Consider the following 22,941-nt stretch of genomic DNA (forward strand, 5'->3'; position numbering starts at 1 on the left):
CCCGCCCCCCGCCTTCCGCCTTTTTTTCCTTTCTTCTGTTGCTACTTATATAATGTCTTTCAGCAGGGGAGTGACGTGATTTTTTTCTTTGGCAGCTAATTTAAATTTCTAACTTTGTTTTGTTATTTTCTTAGGCTAATACTGAAACTCATTTTTAGGTCCTAGCAGATGCCGTGTGGGTGGTGGCAAGAGGCAATGTGAGTTATGATGTACGTGTGTAGGATGGGGTGGGGGACAACAATGCTGGTAATTTTTAATTAGCTCTTGATAATTAAGGGATCGTTATTCACGTATTTTGAAATTGGGTACAAGATGGCCTTATGACTTTTTTAAAAAGAGAAAAGTGTCTCCAAGAGTTATACATAGAAGCTCTCCTATAAAGACCCTCTTGACTCTTTTTAAATCCATTGTTGTCATCCCTTTGTTTTAGATATGGGAAGAAAATTCTTTTATGCATCAGTAATGAGTTTTGGGGTGCCTGGGTGGCTCAGCTGGTTAAGCATCCAGCTCAGGTCGGACTCAGTTGGCTAAGCATCCAGTTTCAGCTCAGGTCATGCATGATCTCATGGTTCATGAATTGAAGCCCTGTATCAGGCTCTAGGCTGAGAGTGCAAAGCCTGCTTGGGATTCTCTCTCTCCCACTCTCTGCCCCTCCCCTGCCTTCTCTCTTTCTCTCTCTCTCTCTCTCTCTCTCTCTCTCTCTCTGTTTCTCTCTCTCAAATAAATAGAACTAAAAAAAATCTTAAAAAAAATAATGGGTTATGAGGCTCAGTCTAGCCTCAATAATGTTATATGTTTGCATAATGTTTTGCCTTCCCAAAACCCGGGCTGGAGAAAAGCTTTAGAAGAAGTTGGCCTACTATTCAGGTTTGAGAAATAGCCGTCCTCTCTCATCTTCCAGACCTTGCCAATCACAACACAGAATTTGGTGAAGACTTTCATTGCACAAAGATAGAGAGAAGGAGCTGATATGATTCCATTTACCAGCAGGAAAAATGGGAAGAAAAAGAGAGACCCGTCTCTACTTCATTTTCACTATCCTAAAGAAATAGATAATGCTGGGTGGAAAAGCTGAAGGCAATGGTTTAGCCTTGGGAATAAAATGAAGCTGTTTTAATGGCACCTCATGTTAAGTACCCCATCAGTGATCACGAAAGATTAATTAATGTTGGTGACAATAACTGTAATATCATTTTTATTAAAGTGCAAAAGCAATCTGTAAAAAAAAAAAAAGATATTCTCTTCTTAGCGAGGCAGACTTTTTTATTTTCTTCAACTAATCAACACTCTGCCAAGGAAAAGGGAACATTCTGCCAGAATTTAAACTGAAGGAAAAAAAAAAAAAAGTCCTCAGGCAAGTTTATATAAAACCCAAGAAAAGTGATACATAATAAATTAAATATACTGAAATAAGCAAAGCATGAATATTTAACCACTTGACTATTTTTAATTTAAAAGAGAGCTGTGAAACCAAGGCTCTCTCATACAGGATGGAAAGTTTAAGCCCTCACTGCCAGTGCTAGAAGCAGCCCTGCGTCTTTCTTTATTCAGGAGTCTGGCAAACAGAACATGGCACCAGCAGGGCATCAAACTACAGGCTCAGGCATACATTTGCCAAGGGCTGACCGTGTTCCAGAATCTACATGGCTGGGGGACGTGGGCACAGAATTTACTGCACCTCTAGGTTCATGTCACCTAGGAAGCCTGCAGGCATCAGATAATAAGCCAGAATCATTTTGCTGGGGCCCTGGGATGGGGCTGGGCACTCTTATGGAGAACACTTACCCAGAATCAAACCCCAAAGCAGAGACAAATGTAAATACATGTAAGTGTTAATCATTCAGGAGACTGAACGGGTGAAGAAGAAGCAGGGGGAACAGAGAGGGCAACTGAGGAAGGAGGCAGAGAGCAAAAATGAGGTTCCACAACCGCATGGAGGGGCGGACACCTGTCCCTGCCCCAGCAAAAGGAGGCGCTGGATCCTGAGGAAGCTTATTCTCCCTCTCCGGGCCTCATTTTTCATTTCTCTTTCAGACCCTGTCCTTCGAAATGTATATAAAATTGATCCTTTCCCTCTCCATTCTGTGCCCTGTCTGAAGTATACAGTATTTCCGTGTACAAAGAAAACACAATTCCCCGCCCTCAGGGGCTTTCCTGTCTAGGAGGGAAAATGGACATGGGACAAAATAGCAGGGCAAAACTGAAGAGGGGAGATTACTGGCTAGATCATGTTCTGATGGGAATATATTCCAGAGTTAAAGAAAGATGGCAAGAAGCAAAGGTGAGTGGCAGGTGGCAGGTAAACACAGGGGAGTGATGCCATTGTCTTAGGTATGGGGAAGAGGTTTTAAGACCTAATATTTATAAAATGTTTACTACCTACCTGGGCCTGGACTGAGAACTTTGTATGTATGAGTCTATTGAACCCTCACCCAGTTCTGTAAGATAGATGTGATTTTCACCATCCCCATTTTATCGATGAGAAAACAGACTCAAAGAGGCCAGGGAACTTGATAAAAGGAAAAAGCTAATAAGCACCAGCGCTGGCACCGAAATGCAAGTCTCTGCTCCAAAGCCATGCTCTTTATCATCACTCTGTGCTGTTTTCTAATTGCAGAGAGGGCCAGACAGATAGTCCAGCATTTAAAAATATTACTTGATCTACGTAGACACAGACCAGGCCTGGAGAGCCAATGTTCTTTTTGGCTGTATTAGAACTTACGTGTATCTACCGTAGACACTGCTCAAAATGCAGAAAGTTAGGTGAGTCTTGAAAGCAATTATAGTCTGGCAGGTAGTGCTAGAACACATCAGCTAAAGGAATAGATTACAGAGCGTAACGCTATAAGCGAAAATAGTCTTTTCCCTTATGCATGCAGAACACAACAAAAGCACTTCATGGTTCTACAACTCTTTCCACCTAATAGCTTATTGTTTCCCAGAACTCTTGTAAACCCTGGGATGTCTTCATTCCTTTGAACCGCCCCAATGTTTCTTAGTAACGTGTCATGTGATAGAAACATCTAGAAAATTTTTCTTCCTGGCACTATCATTAGAGTATTTCTTCTTCTGTACTCATTTGATATTCAGGGAGAATGAGGCATGGAGAAATTAAATATATTCTGGATGTGCCCTAAGGGACCAGGGAATAGAATCAGGGTGAGGATTCTGATTATCAGACCACTATCTTCTTTGAGATTCCAGTCATCCCCTTGCAATCAATCGGCAGAAAAAAATCCAAGATTCCTAGGAGGAGATTATCTACACAAACAGCTTCTTATCAGCAAACCTAAAATGCTTTCCACAGGCAATAATGAAAGCACTTGGGAAATTCATGCTGGCAGGCTTTTTCCCTCATAAGCTCTGTAATTGTGAAGGCAAGGGGCATAAATGAGAGGGAAGAAAAGCTTTCTTGAAGCATTACTTACTGATGGAAAAAGCACCGATTTTGTTAAAGCTTTATAAAAACAGCTCAGGTCTAATGTAATGCGAAATTTGACTTGAATCTCGTACCCAACAGCCTTAGGAGGGCGGATTCAAGGTTTCTATTTAAGCATTGCCTCTTGGTGTGGCCTTCAGAGCCACAGCCAGCCTTCAGGTACCAGGAATGATCTGTGTTGGCACTCTCCAGGCCTCACATTATCTTCCTCCTACTCTGTCCACAGAGTGCTTTTCCGGGTGGAGCTCTGAGGTTCTGGGTTAAAATGTGACCAGCCGGGCTTCCAGGTGTTTCTCGTGCTGCTCAGAGTGAGTCAGGCCCTGCCTCTTCTGTTACTATATGGTTTCCTGACTTGTATGTGGGCCCCTTAAACTGAGATGATAGACAGATAGATGGATAGATAGATAGATAGATAGATAGATAGATAGATACGTACATAGGTACATAGATAGAGATAGAGACAGAGATAAAACATATTGTATATTTCTACTTATACTATTTACTCGTATTTACTAGATATTTCTATGTATAGTATTTTACTATTTACCTATAGTTATACTATTACTTGAATTTTTATCATTAGAGTGTATGTATTCTTGGGTAATTTAAAATGTATTTTTCAAAGGTTGACTGTCAAACTTACATTCAGAATTTTAAAAAGTAGTATGAATACGTTTGCTTTAAAGAACCCTTAAGATATACAGATAAAAAGACTATTACAGACCATCTGTAATCACACTTTTCTGAGGTAACATTTGACAGTGTTGAATGTATAACATTTCCTCCTTTTTTCCCTGTAGATTTATACATAAACACACACAACATATAAAATCACACATATATAATTGTAATAAGTATAATGAAATATTTAATATCATTATAAAATACAAATAAAATAATATTTGATGTTATTAAGTATATATTTATATATACATTATATTTACTCTTGAACTGCCTTATGCCTTTTCGCTTAAAAATATATCGTGAACCCCTTTCCATGTATGATATATGTACACAAAATCCTTTTTAGGGTAGCAGAGTATTCTAGTTATTCTTTATTTTTTTTTTTTCAAAGAAAAAGCACAAGCGGGAGAGAGGGACAAAGGGAAAGAGAGAGAGAGAGAGAATGAATCTCAAGTAGGCCCATACCTAGCACAGAGCCCGGAGCAGGGTGCAATCCCACAACCTTGACATCATGCATGACCTGCGCTGAAATCAAGAGTCAAACGCTCAACCGACTGAGCCAGTCAGGCCCCTGGGACCCTTGCCTCTAAATCCCTGGTGATCCAGATAAGAGTCTGAGGGCTAAAGAGAAAGCCCCGACTAGCTCATGCAGAGAGACCACATGGAGAGACCTGAAGTAAACGCTATGAAGAGAGAGATGCCCAGGCTGCTTCAGCTCTGCCCTCCCCGCCCCCCAGCTGTCCCCACCCAGCTCCTTTCACATCTCACACTCTCAAAAGTGACACGAAATGCCTCACCCAGACCTGCTTTCCCCTCCCCCTTCAAAGCACATCAACATTGCTTCCAACTGCCAGCACCTGCATTTCGTAGCCGAAGGGTTTTCTCTGACCTCCAAAGCCCACTCTACATGCCGTTCAACAGGCTCCAAGTGCCAAGGAATTCATCGCCCTCACTAAGAGTATCCCTCAGCCAATGGCTAAAGCACATGGTACAAATCCTCTCGCTCCCTCGCCCTCTGGTGGGATAACTCTGCTGTGAATGTTCTAAACTGGCCCTTAGATGCCCCAGAGGGACCTGGTTCCTGTTCCCCACAGTGATAACTTACTTCATAAAGACTCCTTTCTTTTCCACCTTCCTTTTTCTGTCTCACTTCCCTATTCCTCTGCCATTTTGTGGTTTGTTTTGTTTTATCTAGGACAATCTCCTAACTAGACTATATGCGCTCAGAATCCTTGTCTCAGGATCTGCTTCTAAAGGAGCCTCAACTATTTTTTTTTTTAAATGGACAGGAAATTGTTGTGTAGTATGATAGGGAAAATAGCTGATGTTGAGGTAACGTGCAAGAAGGGAACCTGAGGTAGCCTTGGAAGTCAAAGATGGCTTCCTGGAAGAGATGAGGCAGGGGATGAATGAGGTCTGAAGGGCTGGTGGAAATGGGAGTAAGTAGGGCAGACTTGGCATGGAGGGAATTCTAGTCAGAAGGCTCAGCATGGTGAAGGCTTGGAGTCAAGGGTGAAGGGGTCCATGTGGCTGAGACATGGACCAGGAATGGTACAGAGATGAGTGATGAAACTGGAGAGGTAAGACATGGTCACAAAGGATCTTGCTTGCCAGCCTCAGAAATACAGAGAATGGTGCCTGTTTGTTGCAGGAATTTTTATCATTGACATTTCCAGGTCTTGCTAGGGTTTAGATATAAAATGTGAGACTTGGATAGTCTAAACATTTTCTTAGATATTTCTTCTTCTTCTTCTTTTTCTTCTTCTTCTTCTTCTTCTTCTTCTTCTTCTTCTTCTTCTTCACACTTATTCATTTTTAAGAGACAGGGAGAGACAGAGCACAAATGGGAGAGGCAGAGAGAGAGGGAGACACAGAATCTGAAGCAGGCTCCTGGTTCTGAGCCATCAGTGCAGAGCCTGATGCAGGGCTTGAACCCACAAACCGTGAGATCGTGACCTGAACCGAAGTCGGATGCTTCAGTGACTGAGCCACCCAGACGCCCCATGTATTTTTCTTAAAAAACACTTCCATCCATCTTGCTCTGCCCTCCCTCATGGCACTTTTCCCCTTTCCACTAGAAGCCCCCAGGAGCCTCTGGTTTAAAGCTTAGCTTCTCTGCGTGGAAATTATGTTCATTTTCCTTTGTACCCCTCATAGTGCCTAGCACAACCCACCGGTCAGGGTAAATACTTACTGCATCTTGGGGTCTTAACCTGCCCATCCCATACCTCAGTCTTTCTCTCTCCCTTTCCCCTCCTCCCCACTACTTGGAACCTCTTTGCAGCTAACCCACATGCCTGGATCACAATGACATGTCCCAAAGGGAAACCCCCTCTGACAACCAGCTGGTCCAGCCTCATTCCACTAACACTGCTGAGTGGGAACATCCCCATTGCACAGCTGTAACACACCCCAGGGTGTGCTGAGCACTCCTCATATCACCAAACTCTTCCAAGTCCTCATCTTTCCCATCACCTTCCATCTTGTTTTCCTCTCCCGGGAGGATCTGATTCTTTGCCTTCCTGTCCCATTGGTTGTCAAGTGCATCCGTCCTGGCCTTCAGAATGAAAATGAGTAGTGATCCAATTTGTGAGACACTGAGAAACACGCACTCCTCTGTCCTTAAAGATTAGTTTAAGATACAGAGGAATTACAGAGTTTAGAACGTGAAAACCAGAAATCCCTTGGACTGGGGTTGAACAGACTTTCTCTGTAAAGGATCAGATAGTAAATATTTGGGGCTTTGCAAGTCATAAGGTCTCTGCCTTTGCAGTCGGAAAGCAGTCACAAACGTTACCTAAACAAATGGCTATGACCGTGTGCCAGTGCAACTTGACTTAGAATAACAGGCAGTGGGTTCATTTGCCCCACAGACCATAGTTGGCTGACCCCCGCCCCCAGTCCAGACCAACTCTCTCACACAAATGATGATACTGAATCCCAGAGATTATATGTTCTGGTTCACCCCAAGAATTAATGGTCATCCTGGGCTGAGGACTCGGAACTTCTAACCCTCTAGTCCTTATAACTTGGGTCCGGTTTTTTCTACTCTGACTTGTATATCTCACCAACACTCACACCCAGCCTGGTTTGTCACATCCTGATAGTTTGATAGATGCCAACCTTCAGGAACCAAAGACAGGTATCAAAACTTTGAATGTTGTAGACATTTCCCGGGTTTCCTGTCATTTCAAATACAATCTAGGTCTGCTTTTAGTGTGATCAAACTCCAATTCCAGTGGATTGTGAGTGTGTGTGTGTGTGTGTGTGTGTGTGTATCTCAATGTACAGAAACGCACCCACTTACAGATAGACAAGAATATGGACAAATGCTCAGATGGGTCTTGGCCAAATAAAAGAAACATTTTTTTTTTTTTAGATTGCTCATACTGAGCCTATTGAACTAAAGTATCTAAATTTCAGGGAAGAAGACTTTTAAATAATGCAAATGTGAAGAGGCTGAAGATGAAAAGCCAAGTAAAAAAAAAAAAACAGTGAAACCTAGGTGAATAGCTGGTAGGACATTCCACATTGCTAACAGTGCTATTAATGATTTTAAAATTCCAGAAGGACAATAGAACTAGTTCCCATAAGAGGACTGACTATTTTGTCTCGTGTCTCAGCCAGACTTGGCCTTCTGACTTGAATGGTCTTAAAACGGTTCTCAGTTATGGAAGGATTGATCTAGCCTTTTAATTTTTTTTAATGTTTATTCATTTTTGAGAGACATAGGCAGAGGATGAGTGGGGTAGGGGCAGAGACAGAGGGAGACCCAGAATTTGAAACAGGCTCGACTGAGCCAACCAGGCACCCCTCGATCTAGCCTTTTAAACAGAAACCCTGAAGCTATTTCTTCAGAATGCAAAAGAAGGAAGGCAGAACATTCTTAAAGGCCTAAGCAAGGACACTGCTGGCCCTTCTCTGACCTGTACAGCATGCCAGCTAATGGCCTGGTTTGATAAGAGAGCAATGAATAATAAATCAAGTTCTTCTGTCTTTTAGTCTCTTTTGTTGTAACTATTAGACTATTCCCAACTCTCAACAGTGGCCATAGATGTACAGCTAAAGGACGAGCCTTGCCTGTGCACACTGGTGAATTCTTTCATTTCCCATTGGCCATTTCAGCCTTTCTCCCAAGACAGGCCTCAATTTCAGTAGTGTCATCTTCAAACTGGGGCTCAACAGCATTCAAAAGTACTAATTAATAAGTAAAATGACACGGAACTCTAGAGGCATCATATTTATTCTAATGATGACTTAGGAATTATATGAAGTTACTGTCATGATAATTAACTTTGGCAGCTACTACAGTAAAAATAAAAGAATCTCCTCCCCTTACTCTTTGCTCCAACCTCTCTTTAAAATGTGACTCCTTGGCCAAAATGAAGAAATCAGGAGACTATAGATGCTGGAGAGGATGTGGAGAAACAGGAACCCTCTTGCACTGTTGGTGGGAATGCAAATTGGTGCAGCCGCTCTGGAAAGCAGTGTGGAGGTTCCTCAGAAAATTAAAAATAGACCTACCCTATGACCCAGCAATAGCACTGCTAGGAATTTATCCAAGGGATACAGGAGTACTGATGCATAGGGGCACCTGTACCCCAATGTTTATAGCGGCACTCTCAACAATAGCCAAATTATGGAAAGAGCCTAAATGTCCATCAACTGATGAATGGATAAAGAAATTGTGGTTTATATACACGATGGAATACTACGTGGCAATGAGAAAAAATGAAATATGGCCTTTTGTAGCAACATGGATGGAACTGGAGAGTGTGATGCTAAGTGAAATAAGCCATACAGAGAAAGACAGATACCATATGGTTTCACTCTTATGTGGATCCTGAGAAACATAACAGAAACCCATGGGGGAGGGGAAGGAAAGAAAAAAAAAAAAAAAAAAAAGAGGTTAGAGTGGGAGAGAGCCAAAGCATAAGAGACTGTTAAAAACTGAGAACAAACTGAGGGTTGATGGGGGGTGGGAGGGAGGGCAGGGTGGGTGATGGGTAGTGAGGAGGGCACCTTTTGGGATGAGCACTGGGTGTTGTATGGAAACCAATTTGACAGTAAATTTCATATATTAAAAAATAAATAAATAAATAAATAAAAAAATAAAAAATAAAAAATAAAAAAAATAAAATGTGACTCTTGGCACCAAAAATTTCTCACCAGCCAGGAAATCAAAGGACACTGACAACTGACCCAAGGCAACAAGACTCATTCTTTAAAGTGAGGGATTTAAATGAAGGTACCCCGCCTCCCCACGTGATCGCCAATGCAGGTTACTTGCCCTGATTTGCATCAGTGACTCTAGACCTTTAAAATTTATATCTATGTTCATATTTATTTAATAAAGAAAAAGCTAAATTTCCTGATTTGCTGCAGCATCAAGATATACTCCCACTCCCACCTGTCTCCCTGCATCGGTTTTTCTCAAATATTCCCAAAACTTAATAGGCAATCAATATGTATCTGGTAAATAAGTTAATAAAAAAGTGAACAGAAGGAATATAGGAAAAAAGGAGAATCACTCTGTTCATTATGCATGAACTAAGAAAGAAGTAATCTTTCATTTGTTCTTAAAACATCTCCATGAAAGAGGAGGAGATTTTTTTCTCAAAGCCATCGCCAAACTGTTGATTGTAACATTTTATATAAAGTAGTAGGAGACAAAACTATTTCCTGAGACCCTATTACACCAGGCATTTTGCTTACACTGTTTTGTTTCATTGTCATTCCTTCTCTGGGAGATCATTATTATCTCTATTTTATAGATGAGGAAATTGAAGCCCAAAGAGGTTAAGTGTTTACCAAGGTTACAAACTAGTAAGAGATGAACTGGGATTTGAAGCCAGCTCTACCTGACCTGTAATCCTTGTGCTCTGTGTGGCATGTCGTGGCCTTTCTATTCTCATGAAGTAAAGAAAAAGGATGCCTCCCACACATTGAGATTACCATCACATCTGTATTAACAGGGAAAGAAAAGATCAAATTCATTATTTTGAAAATAAGTTTTATAACATTTCAAAGTCACAGACACCAAAAAGCCAGAAGATTAAAGTTCCTCTAGAAATCCCAGGTTGACACCAATAAAAACTCAAAATACTCTGAAGTTCCCAACTTACTTCATTTGTTCAGTGGATCACTTTGGAGAGGTCTATTGTGACAGTAGACTATGAAAATTTATAAATAAAGTGAATGTGATGAAAATGTTCCTAACTCCAGTCTCATATGGAGAACGTTGTTCATGCCATTGTATATATTCATGAAATGTGAAATATTTACTAGAACACAATGATCAATAATGCAGCTTTCATGAGAGGGCAATCATAAATAATATTTTTACAAGTAGGGAGAAACTTATTTTCCTTTGTTATTTAAATCCATAAAGAATGACTTGAACACTTCCGAAATCTCGTCTGAAAGATCCGTGTCTGTTACCTTGTGTGGGGAAATAAATGACCTTAATAAATAAACGCATAATAAAAAGGTTTTATGCAACTTACTGAAATTCACACGTTGGGTTTTACATACAATTAGCCACAGAGCCCTTTTTTTTTTTCTTTTTTGCTTTGTGGAACCTTGATCATGCCTGTGGTTTAATGAACTAAACATTATATATTGTTTTGAATTAGCTGGTAGCATACATAGCTCAAAACAAGTCTTGAACTGAAGTCTCTGTTTGACTTTGTGCAAAAGTGAGAATATGTGAGTTTATAAATGCTGATAGTGCGAAATAACCACTGGAGTATTTAAGCCAAGACACTACCCCAAATAAGAGCTAGTTCATCTAACTGGTTTGTGTATGTAGGACTCCCAAACTGCCTTGATCGGACTAGCATGTGGGCATTGTATAGACACAACCTGAGTCCACTGTCTTGTCAGGATGAAAGAACAAAGTTATTCAAATCACCTAAGTTTTTCTGTGCGTAATAAGGCAACGCCATACTCACAGCTCTGTAGTGAGTATTAAATAATGTAATGGATATAAAATGCGAGGGAGTTCTGAGAGGTCACTACTGAAATGGTTGTGGTTATACTATTGTTGTTATACTATTATTACTACTATTTTTTTTTTTATTTTAGAGAGAGTATGTATACACATGCGTGAGAGCAGGAAAGGAGCAAAGAGAGAGAGGGAGAGAGAGAGAATCTTAAGCAGGCTCCATGCTCACTGCAGAGCCCAATGCAGAGCCCAATGCAGAGCTAGATCCTTTGACCCTGGGAATGTGACCTGAGCCAAAATCAAGAGTGGAAAGCTCAACCAACTGAGCCACCCAGGAGCCCCACTATTTCCACGACTGTTATTAATACTTCACCACCTTCGTTTTTTTGAATTAGCTGGTAGCATGCATCGCGATTTGAACTGATCAGTTCACTAACTGATCAACCAATGGGTGCATGCACTGATTCAGGTTCTTTGGGAGGACATCACGGAGTAAGGCAGAAGTGCTGCTCTAAAGGGCCCATAGTCCAGAAAACCACTCACTCAGGAAAACACAAACGCTGCAACTCTTCCTTTCTTGCACTTGGGGTGGTCAAAACTTTGCATGTCCGTTCTCCACTTACCAGTCCCTGAATAGTTGTTAAACCTCAAGAAATATGCTTCGGGAAGTGGGTGTTCTCAGAAACACAAACTGTTTCTTAAACCTAAATTGAATAAGAAGCTTAATTCACAACTTTTCCAAATGAGGCATCTGTAAATCATGCACAGAAATAAACTGCTTCCTTTGAAGGCAAAGCTCCTTGATGTGGTGACCACCTGACAGTAGACAGTAGATGAGGTTATTCCAACGACTTTGTCTTTCTCTGTTTATTCCAGTGGTTTATCACTCAATACAAAAACTTAGCTGAAAAGTAGAATCTGGGGCCAGTCAGGGTCATTAAAAGGCTAGCTTCGTATTCAAGCTGGTCCAGTGTGCATACTGACCTTGGATGTTACCATCCAAATTTCCTCTCATCCACATCTCTTTAAAGACATTAGCCAACCTATACATAGCTCAGGAAATTCTCCTCCCTTCTGTCACCTTGCCAGCTCCCATCCCTGGCACAGTATTAGACTGGGAAAGCCACTTGATCCAAGCAAATTCAATCCGATTTACTCCTCCAGGGACTTGGAGCTGGGACCCAGAGATCAGGGAGCTCTAGGGAGGAGAAATGGATACTGACTCAGGGAATGGAACAGTGGTTTGCAGGTAGATGAGGAAATCAGGAACAGGGTTGCAGATAAAGAAAGATGAAATGAGCATGTGGAGACAGGGGCAAGAGATACAATTTTCCAATTCCTGGGAAGCCCTGCTGTCTTTTCTGTAAGTGCAGTTCTGTGGTATTCCTTTGCATCCTATAATAAACCCCCTATTCCTTTGAGCTTCCGTGAAAGGATTTCAATTCCTAGAAACCAAAAACTCCCTGGCTAAAACCTTCTCTCCAGCCACTCCATCAGTTTCCTTTGAACTAACCATCTCCTCGCCCTAGTCTTCCGGAGGTATCTGTCACTTTCAACCTTCAGGACTGCCTAACTGGGAAAAGTTGTGTTGGCTGTTGACAAGAAATAGGAAAGAGGTAAACACAGAAACTTCTGAGAAGTAAACAGTGAGTAACACTAAAGAGATCAAAGTTCTGTCCTGCCCTAAACAAGAAGGTGGGGCACTGCCACTGGCTTTGAAACACAGGCTGGCTTTTCTTATCTGCTTAGCTAGGTCTTTGATGGTTTCAATAATATTTGGAGCAATAACTCAAGGCATCCCTGTGACCCAGCCCCATTCCTTCACTTCAAGAGGAAGACTGACATAAGTTGACCTCAGAGCACATGCGCACTCACACACACACACACACACACACACACACACACACACACAATCTTATCTGCTTTCATAGATGACAAACAAATCTCTATGGTTTTTAAATTAACCATTGTAGGTAATTAATAAAAAAGGCTTTTCTGAAGAGGAAACAAGAATCATTTGTGAATAAACACTGTCCCAAAAGGGACTTAAGCGACCAACAGAGAAGGAAGAGAGTGACTTCAAAGTGGAAAGGGGAAAAAGTTGTTCTTATTTGTGTGGTTTTTATCCCTCTGTAGAATATGACAACTTGAAGGCAGAGTATGGCTCTGTGGCTTTCCTTTTCCTTGGACTTGGAATCAAGGAGTTTATTATGGGGAAGAGAGATTAGGCAAGTGCATAAAGAGAGCTAGTGACAAACACGTTAAGGGAAGGACAGATAACAGATAACGTGGTGTGGGACTTTGGGAGAAGGGACATATTACTTCCCTATGGGCAATACACAAGGAGGACATCGTGATACAAGACAGAACCAAGGGAACAATCTGGGGGCAAGCTAGTGGGATTGTGGAGGAAACATTGTTTGGATTGCAGAGCCTTGACCGGAACATGCAGAGAACACTGCCTCCAGCGACTGGCCCCAGAGGAAGCTGTACTTTGTCCTTCCATGAAGCATGTCTCTGTGACCAATCCTCTGGGAACACTCAATCTATGGATAGATTGAGTATCTACAGTTGCTAACACTTCTGGGAAAGAGAATAGGACACAGGTTTCTTTCAGGACAAAGGGAGATAACCAGGGAACTGTAGCCTTTTCCTGGTGATGGTGGGGGGAGGTGTGGAGAAAGGGACAGCGAAGAGGGTAAGTGGTGATCTAAGCAGTTGGCGCACCTTGCCGCAGACCCCACAGTCTTCCCTCGAAGCACCCGTGTGTCTCTGAGGCTGGGGGAGCAAAGCTGCAGGGAGGTGCTCTCCCACAGGTCAGTGAGCTCCTTAGGAGATTTTTTTTAGAAGTGTCCTTGTGGTGGTCTCTGTCTGGAACCCACACGGTTTGCGAGCCCAGGACAGATTTCTACGTTGGTCTCTGGGTTCCCACACTTGCAGAATTCCACACCACGTGTAATACAAGCATTCAGGACCCATGGCCCCATCGTGTGCCGCAGAGTTGGGGGTCTGACTCTCAGCTCCATTTCTATTCATGGTCTAGGACAAGGAGCCCAAGTCTGCTGTTCTTGGGACAGAGAGTAGAGACGTTCTTGTCCCCATTCATGAGAACTTTTCTGGTTCTCAGCTTTGTCCTGAGAAGCCAGTCCTGGCTCCCCCTGCCAGTCCCATCTCAGTTATAAAACATTTTTCTCTCAGGCATGCATCTGCTCTCTGTGTCAGCACAGGCCATGTGGCCGCCTCAGCATTCTTTCACTACTAGGGATCCCTCAGGCCTTGAAGTTTCCCTTTCTTGCTTTTGAATTCAACCAGGTAGTTCAAATACTTTATTTGTAAAGCATTGTTATGCGTGAAGACTGGGGTCAGGGGGTTCTCGTGTAAGTTCAGGCCATCTTGGCTGAAATTCCTCCTCAGCTAGTAAGCGACGGAGCTAGGTTTAAAACCTAGGTATTGTCAATCTAAAAACGGGCATAATTTTTCATTTTAACATATTTCTTCCAGAGCATGTCAATAAGGTTGAAAGATTTAGTCAAAGTGAATTGTAACAAAGGAAGGATAGAGGTAAACTCATGGAATTATTACCCCCAAAGCTATTACAGGTTAAAACCATACACCTGAGATGGTTTTAGAAAACTGCATGGAATGAAACTCCGTGGTAGGTTAGGGTATTCTACAGCCTGATCTTGACCATCAGAACTTGACTTGAAGGCAACTTGCCTCTCATGATGTTTCCCTCTGCAAATGTGGGTCTAACACAGCCTGGTAATTCCTACACCCTTTTGGGCTGTGGCAGGAAGGAATGACTGCTTGCAGGTGCTGTTTCTCAAGTACAGATTCTTTTGTCTCATCACACACACATTCATCTGCCTGCACGCCCACGCCCCCCCCCCACACACACACACTCGTGTGTAAAGCCATCAAGAGGATGTTGAGAGCATGGGCTGTGCTTTGGGAAGAAGTGAAGCTTGTCATACAGTCTGGTATGCCTATGGGAACAGGCTGCTGAAAAAAATGACAATTGCAAATTCTCCCAGGAAAATGGGTTTGGTTCCTACTTGCTACAACTCTCAGCCATGTTCTTTACACGAAATTTTCATGTACTAGGCAGCTGAGTCCCATCACAAACACAGCTATATTGATTACCCACAGTGTTCTTTGCCACTAATGCTACCTCTTATGATGCAAGTAATTGAGTAGTGATTGAGTATTAATGATACTATAACAGTTCGGTTAAGTGACTTGGCTGGGAAATGGAGTGTTTGGTTAAATGAGTTTCCTGTTTCTAAATAATGTAGGAGGTTAAAACCTGCCTTTGGATTTCTCCTTAATGCATATGTAGATATGTGGATTGACCTACATTAATAAACTTTTATCAAGTACAAAATATAAAAGCATGAACATTGGCACAAGCTTGGGTTTCCATCGAGGCTGCCTTTTGTTGGCTGTGTCATCTTGAGAGAGTTATTTAATTCCTGAGCCTCAGTTCTCTCACCTGTAGTCTCAGGGTAATTAACTCCATTTCCTAAGATTATTGTAGGGATTACATTAAATCATGGATAAGAATGCTTGGCCTGGGTCCTGATGCAGAGTTCATGCTCACTAACCAGCACCTATTATTGTTATTACTGTTATTATGAAATTGAAACTGAGTCGTTGCAAGGAGGCTCTCATAGCTTGACGGATCTGGGGTCGCCTCAGCAACCCATAACAAAAGTCACTTGGAAAAGGTGGGGTTGGAAAACGAAGCCAGCAATTGACCTATAGATTTGCACAAGAGAAAGTGGGCAAGTAACAACTAGATCCTCGGCACCCTGGCTGGCGACTGAGTTTATCCTGCTTGCGTCAGTGCCCTGAAGCCCGTGTGGTTTGTTATTGACAGAGCTGAGAATTCCTTGTCCCTATAAGATGCAAATCCCTAAGAGAGTCACTTTAGGAGCCATAGTTTGAACTGGCTGCCATAACCCAGCAGTAGGAGCCAAATTTTTTTTTCTGTGTGATTATAGCCTGGTAAGAAGAATCACGTCCTGGAGTCTAGCTATGGAAGTTCGGACTGTTGTCATTTATGGGATTCCAGCTAATGACCTCTTGCACAGCAGGACACATCAGGAGACATTTACTTTTAAGAAAAGCCACCCCCTTTTTGGCCTCACCAGTCCACCCTCCAGAGCCCCTCTGGTTTCCCACACACAACGTTTGTTCTTTTGGGCACTGCTTCTCAGGAGGCTGGGAAAAAAGAGGTTGGGTCTTCCAAGGTTACCAAACTTATCTTTCTTCCTTTGCTGTGCAAACAACTTGTGTGAAGTCCACCCAGGTTTCTGCAATTAAAGAGAAGCTTGCAAGAAAGGGTATGGCCAAGGCTGTTTTATATTTTGCCAAGTGGAGACTCAAGTCGCTTCTGTGAGGAAAATTCCCTGGCCATCCCTAACTATGCAGCCACCCTGTCCATTGGGCAGGGGCATATGAACTTAGGAGCTAGAGTCTCAAATCACTTTTCTTGTCCCTGTGCAGTGTTCTGCGCTCAGTCTGTTCATGGACCACAAGTTACAAGTAATCTCATGTCAGCGGTAGTGATTCAAACAGGGAAAATCCCATAAAACTTGATGGCCTATAGCCGTGGTTCCCAGAGTACGACCTGGATTAGTAGCTCTGGCATTACCTGGGAAATGGTTAGAAATGCAAATTATTGGGTCCCACCCCATTCCTGCTTACTGATTCAGAAACTCATTGGGCCCAGTGTTTTCGAAAGCCCTCTAGGTGATTCTGATGCACGCTGAAGTTTGAGAACCACTGGCTTCTAGAAACTCTGGCAGTGGGAATAAAGGAAATCATCCTAGAGTCTTATGAAAACCAATGTGTGGCTAAACAGGTACGACTGTCCCATTTCCCACCTACCACACCCCCAGAATGACACAAGAAAGGAGAGGCACGTGGAGGTAGGCAATGGTTTGGCCAGACCAAATAGAACAAAGGGACACACCTGAGCCTATGTTAGTGGTAGTTAGCATCTGTTTCCATTTACTCATTTATTAATTAATGTTTTCAGTGCCATATAAAGGTTTCTGCTTATCCTTCAGAAATAGCCATCATTATATACAGGATTCTCAAACTGGCAAGGTGGAGAAATGATCCAAGACTGGCAAGGAATCAGAAAGAGAAACAACACCCCCACCATTCCTGAAGGTCAATTCCAGAACCCAGCAAGTCCCAATGGTGTCACTCAGAAAAGAAGATTGGCTGAAAAGGGGAGAGAAGCAGAAAATGAGAAATAAATGGAGGAGAGGGAGGGTGTGGACAGAACCACCCCAGCACTTTCAGGGCCAGGGGCAAGAGGGCAAATGAAGATCTATTTACTATGTGTCCAAATATTTAAAAGTTATAAATCAATTGGACATCAAGTGGAAAGACTTACTTAATAGAAGGATACAAGTGAAAAGACTCAATAAGTAAAATATGTAATATCCTCTTACCTTGACAAATACATCTTTATAGCAAATGAGAAGTCCAGGGTTCATAAATTTACATTCGTTTTTTTCTATTTTTTTTTTTAATTTTTTTTTCAACATTTTTTTATTTATTTTTGGGACAGAGAGAGACAGAGCATGAACGGGGGAGGGGCAGAGAGAGAGGGAGACACAGAATCGGAAACAGGCTCCAGGCTCCGAGCCATCAGCCCAGAGCCTGACGCGGGGCTCGAACTCACGGACCGCGAGATCGTGACCTGGCTGAAGTCGGACGCTCAACCGACTGCGCCACCCAGGCGCCCCCATAAATTTACATTCTTGAACTCCTCAGAGTTTTGGAATGCAATGATGCAAGGAGAGCAGTCACCTGCCCTGGTCTCTCATCACACAATCTGCTCCCTTCCTCTTCTCACCCTGGGTTAGTCTCCACACCACCAGGAGTTTCATTCATATGCTGCCTGTGACTCTAAGCTCTGACCATACCCCTTGCCAAACAGCCTCCTGTGGCTATCACTCAGATCTGAGAGGTACACCTTAGCACCAGATGCCAGATCCAGGGAAAATGCCCATAAAGTCTCTGGAAATAGGCACGGCATTTTGGGGGCAATTTGGGAATTCTATCTGATTACTTAGAGCATGGTCTTGAAGAGGGGCAGAATCTAGGGCATGACCATTTGGCCTGTGGAGTCTTCATACCATGGGGAGGGGAGGAGGAAAACAAGAGCATGAGTCATGAGTCCAGGACAAGAGCCATCTTGCTTAGGTCTGAAAACGGTACCAGATAGAAAAGAGGAGAAAGGTCAAGGAAGTAAGAGAGAGGAGAAAATAGCAGGTTATGAAGACAAAAGAAATCCTTCAAAAAGTGGCTTTTGGTTTTATTTTACTATGGACCTGATATTCTTCTGGGTATCAAGTCATGATTCTTCCTCTAGATTGGTAGAACCACTCACACTGTGAAGAAAATTGAGTGTCCATGCCTGATTCGTGTTTTATCCCTCCACCTACATTACTACTTGATTTTCCTGTAATAATAACTGTAGTTCCATCATAAATTCCTGTGCTTCACATTGACGATGAAGAAGGAAGGAAGGAAGGAAGGAAGGAAGGAAGGAAGGAAGGAAAGAAGGAAGGAAGTTACTTTTATGATTACACACCAGAAGTTTCTCTGGGTGAAACAAAGTAGTAGTTCATCAGATAAACAACTGAAAAGCAAGTTTACACCAAAAAACTGGTAACTTGATTCAGCATTTTGGGCTTTGTGATGTGGGGTGGTTGTTGCTTGGCTTAGCTTCTGATGTTGCAAAAATTTCACTGGTGAAGGTTTCTATGGCCAACTGTTTTGAGTTTTGTTGTTTGCTGTTTAGCAGGCATGAAATATAATACATTTTCTCTGGGAATATTTCATTTCCTGGGGCTGGAAATGCATTGGGGTTAGGTGAACTGCTCCATTTCTGAGCCATATGTTCCTAGTACAGAGTTACAGGGCAATCTAAATCACAACATTGTTGTGCTTTCAAAATCATTATTTAAAGTATTGGTCCTTAGGAGAAAATATGCTATATAAGGATAAAATCAATAGAAGGAATTACAAAGGAAAAACTCATAGAAAAGTATCATGCAAAATTGAAATTTTTTAAAAGTTTAAAAGACAAACAGCAAACTGGGAAATAAATTTATCATAAATATGGCAACGGGAACAATTATTAATCTATAAAAATTTATACACTCATACTTTAATAACCATCAGTGTTCCAATTTTTAAAAGGTAGAAGAGATACTGCATGAAAGAAAATCATAATGACTAAAAAATATTTTTAAATAGTCAAAGGAACGTAAGATAAAAGTGAGATGTTAATTGAAATAACTTTTCTGGATGCAAGTTTACAGATGTGTCAAGAGCCTTAAAAAATGTCCATGGTCTTGACCCTGACAATTTTTCCCTGAGAAAATTATCTGCTATAGTATTAAGAAAACAAAATAGAACAAAATATAGTATTAAGAACAAAAATGTTTCTTCTCCTATCAGAGTCTATCTAGAACTTACTCTCTGGCCCAGCTCTCTGAGGAATTCATTCTCTCCATTATTCCCTCTGTCTCATTTATCACCAATTTCTCTCTCTACTAGATACGTCCCATCAGCATATGAACATGCTCAATATCTCTCAAACTTTTAAATTCTTCTTTGATCCCACATTTCCATCTGGCTACAACTCCATTTCACTGCTTTCCTTTATAGGGAAAGTCAGAAGTAATTATCTCTGCACACTCCCTTCACTTCCTCACCTCCCATTCACTCACTGACTTGCTCTCTCTTCTCAACATCAGAGATGACGTTGATCTTGCCAAGGCCAGTGAACACTTTACTGCCTGTCCTAACACCCTCAACAGTATTGCCCATGTTTAGTCACTACCTTCTACATCTTTCCTTGGCTTCCAGGACACCACATTCTTACTTTCCCTTTTCCCTTAATGGCTATTCTCTCTAAGCTATTTTCCTAAATCTTCCTTTTCTAGCCACCTTTTAAAGAATAAAGCTCCTCAGGGTTCATTTCAGAACCTCTCCGTCCATATGTGTTTTCTTAGATGTTCTCCTCCAGTCCTGTGGTTTCTGATGCTGTCTTAAAGCAATGTCTCCAAAATTTATGTTTCTGGCTTCACCCTCTCCCCTGAAGAGTAGACTCATGGACAACTGCTTAGTCAATATTAACACTTGTATATTGCAGGCATTTCAAAATTTACATCACTAAAACTGTATCCCATCTCCCTTCCCCCAAAATACCCAGCTTCTCTTTCTGCCACCCCGCCCCTGTCTCTTTAATTAGCTCCACCCATCAGTTCAGTCATTAAAACCAGATGATTTCGTGTCATCCTTGACCTCTCCTACCCTTCAGACGCTGCTTCCAAACAATCAACACATCTTGTTGGTTCTACTCCCAAGGTACATTTCTTCCCTCTGCAATGCCACCTCCTTAGTCCAGGTCACTACTTCCTTTAGTAAATCGCTGGTCTTCTAAATGGGCTTTCTTCTTTTACACTTGCCCCTGCCCCTACAGCGCTTTCTTTAAGCAACATCAGGGTTTTGAAAATGCAAATTAGATCATGGCTCTCCATGATCAGTTAGAAAAGTTTCCAAACTCTTACAGAGGATTGTTAAACTGTCCATGATCTACCTCCTGCGTAGTCATCTGACTTTATCACATAACACTTGCCTCCATACTCACTCCAATCCTGTCCACTCCTCCCTCTCCTAGTTTCTCAAACACGGATTTATGAGCATGTGCTGACACCAGCCGTGCTCCTGACTTCAGTCAGCTATAATACCCTGTTTTTCACTCCTCCACCTTCTAAGGGATTTCCAAGCCCAAGCTCACCTCCTAGTCTCAGGGCAGCTACTCCAGTTCATATCCTCATTCCGAGAGAGGAGGAAAATGGTTAGAATTCCATTCGAGACTAATGAAGTCATATCTATCATTTCTCACAAATAATTTCTTAGAAAGAAAAAAGATGGAAAATTAGATTGAGGGTAAAGGAGATGCATTCTCTTCTTCTACCAAGAACAAAGGATTCTGGAATTGGGAGAAGAAACTTGATTTATATTATCTCTTTAGGGCTGATGTGTGTTATGGGCTGAACTGTGTCCCCCCAAAAACTCATATGTTGAAGCCCTAACCTCAGAATGTGACTGTGCTTTGAGATAGGGTCTTAAAAGAGGCAATTAAGTTAAAATGAGGTCATTATAGTAGGCCTAATCCAACATGATGAGTGTCCTTGTGAGAAGAGATTGGGGCACAGACATGCACAGAGGAAAGAGTGTGAAGACACAGGGGGAAGATGAATGTCTACAAACGAAGGAGAGAGGCTTTTCAGAAAAAAAGTAACTCTGCCAACACCTTGCTCTTGGACTCGTAGCCTCCCGATCTGTGAGAAAATACATTTTTGTTGTTTAATCCACCCAGTCTGGGGTACTCTGTCATGACAGCCCACAAATAATGCATCTGATTATGCCTGTTCTTCAGATAAAGAAACTGACAGCCCGAGATCACAAGACTGTGTCAGTGTCCACAGTCCAATCCCAAGTCTAATCTCAGAGTCTGTGCCCTTTCCATCCTGCCAGGTGATTCTCCTCCACACCCATTCCTCCTCTTAACTATTGAGAGGTTATTTCCCCCAAAGACTTAAATGGTCTGCATCCTGTTGAGATGTCCTCATAAAAGGAGGGAACATGAGAAAGAAGTACCAATCAGGAAGAAGAGAAAAAAGTTTCCAGGGCTCAACTTCTGGAAACCAACAAGGACGCGAGGGCAGTGAGAGTCACTCTGTAATGCAGCTTGGTCAAGAAAAAAAAACATTAAAAATCATCTGCCAACTCAGATGGAAGATGATCGATGATTTATTACCAATTTAACACAACTGCGATCTTTTAGGGATTTTAATATTTTGGTGCTGACATTCTGTTAACAGATTTTGGTGATTATGGAACTGTTGATTCCACATGAAAGCAGAGCATTATGACTTTTATTTATCCTTAGGTAACACTCTGCTCTGGTTATTTGGTGCCAAGCTGCCTTGATAGATTAACTTTTAGAAGTATTTTATTCTGCTCTCAAGCAGATGAGCGGGCAGAAATCCTCCTAAATTATAAATTACTGTCACGACTACACACAGTCAGGGCCAAAGAGTCCAACAGAGCTGGGCGTCGCTAAATGCCAACAGCTGATGTGATAAACTCATTCACTCTGAACACGGGAGTAAAGGATGTGTACTTCCGGATATCACCCAGCCTCCTGCTTGGAAACAAAACCCCAAGTTTCTGTTCAAAGCGGCAATTGGAGGCCACATTCTTATTTTCTTACCTGTAATTCTAATGAAATGACCAACGAGAATACAAATGTTAAGTCTTTTAAAGTGATTTAAATAAGAAATAAAATAAATAACAATGTCTTTACTAGTATGAGACAGGGAAGGGTAACGTGAAAGGCCAGACGTTTTGAAAAACATCCCCAATATATAAAAATGGAATGGGATGGAACAAGTCCCTGCCTGTAAGTTAACATGTGTTCCATTTATCTACTGCTGAGTGACTAAGCACCTCGAACTCAGTGACTTAAAACAACATTGCTAATGGATCTGCATTTGGTGCAAGGCTTGGCAGAATCAGCTTATCTCTGCTGCACTGGGTGTCAAGGGCTGGAACATGGAATCATCTGAAGGCTCACTCCTTCACAGGTCTAGTGGTGGAGACTGGGAAGCCCGAGGGTCCTGGAACATTCTATCTCTGTGTGGTCGCTCCACACTGTATCTCCAGCCCTGAGGCTTCAGGGCAGCAAACCTCTCCCAAGGTGTTTGGAGAGATAAAGGGAAAGAGAAAACCAGGCTGAAGCTATATCGCCTTTTCTGTCCTAGCCCACGAA

Source organism: Panthera uncia (assembly GCF_023721935.1).
Source record: "Panthera uncia isolate 11264 chromosome A1 unlocalized genomic scaffold, Puncia_PCG_1.0 HiC_scaffold_17, whole genome shotgun sequence".
NCBI lineage: Eukaryota > Metazoa > Chordata > Mammalia > Carnivora > Felidae > Panthera > Panthera uncia.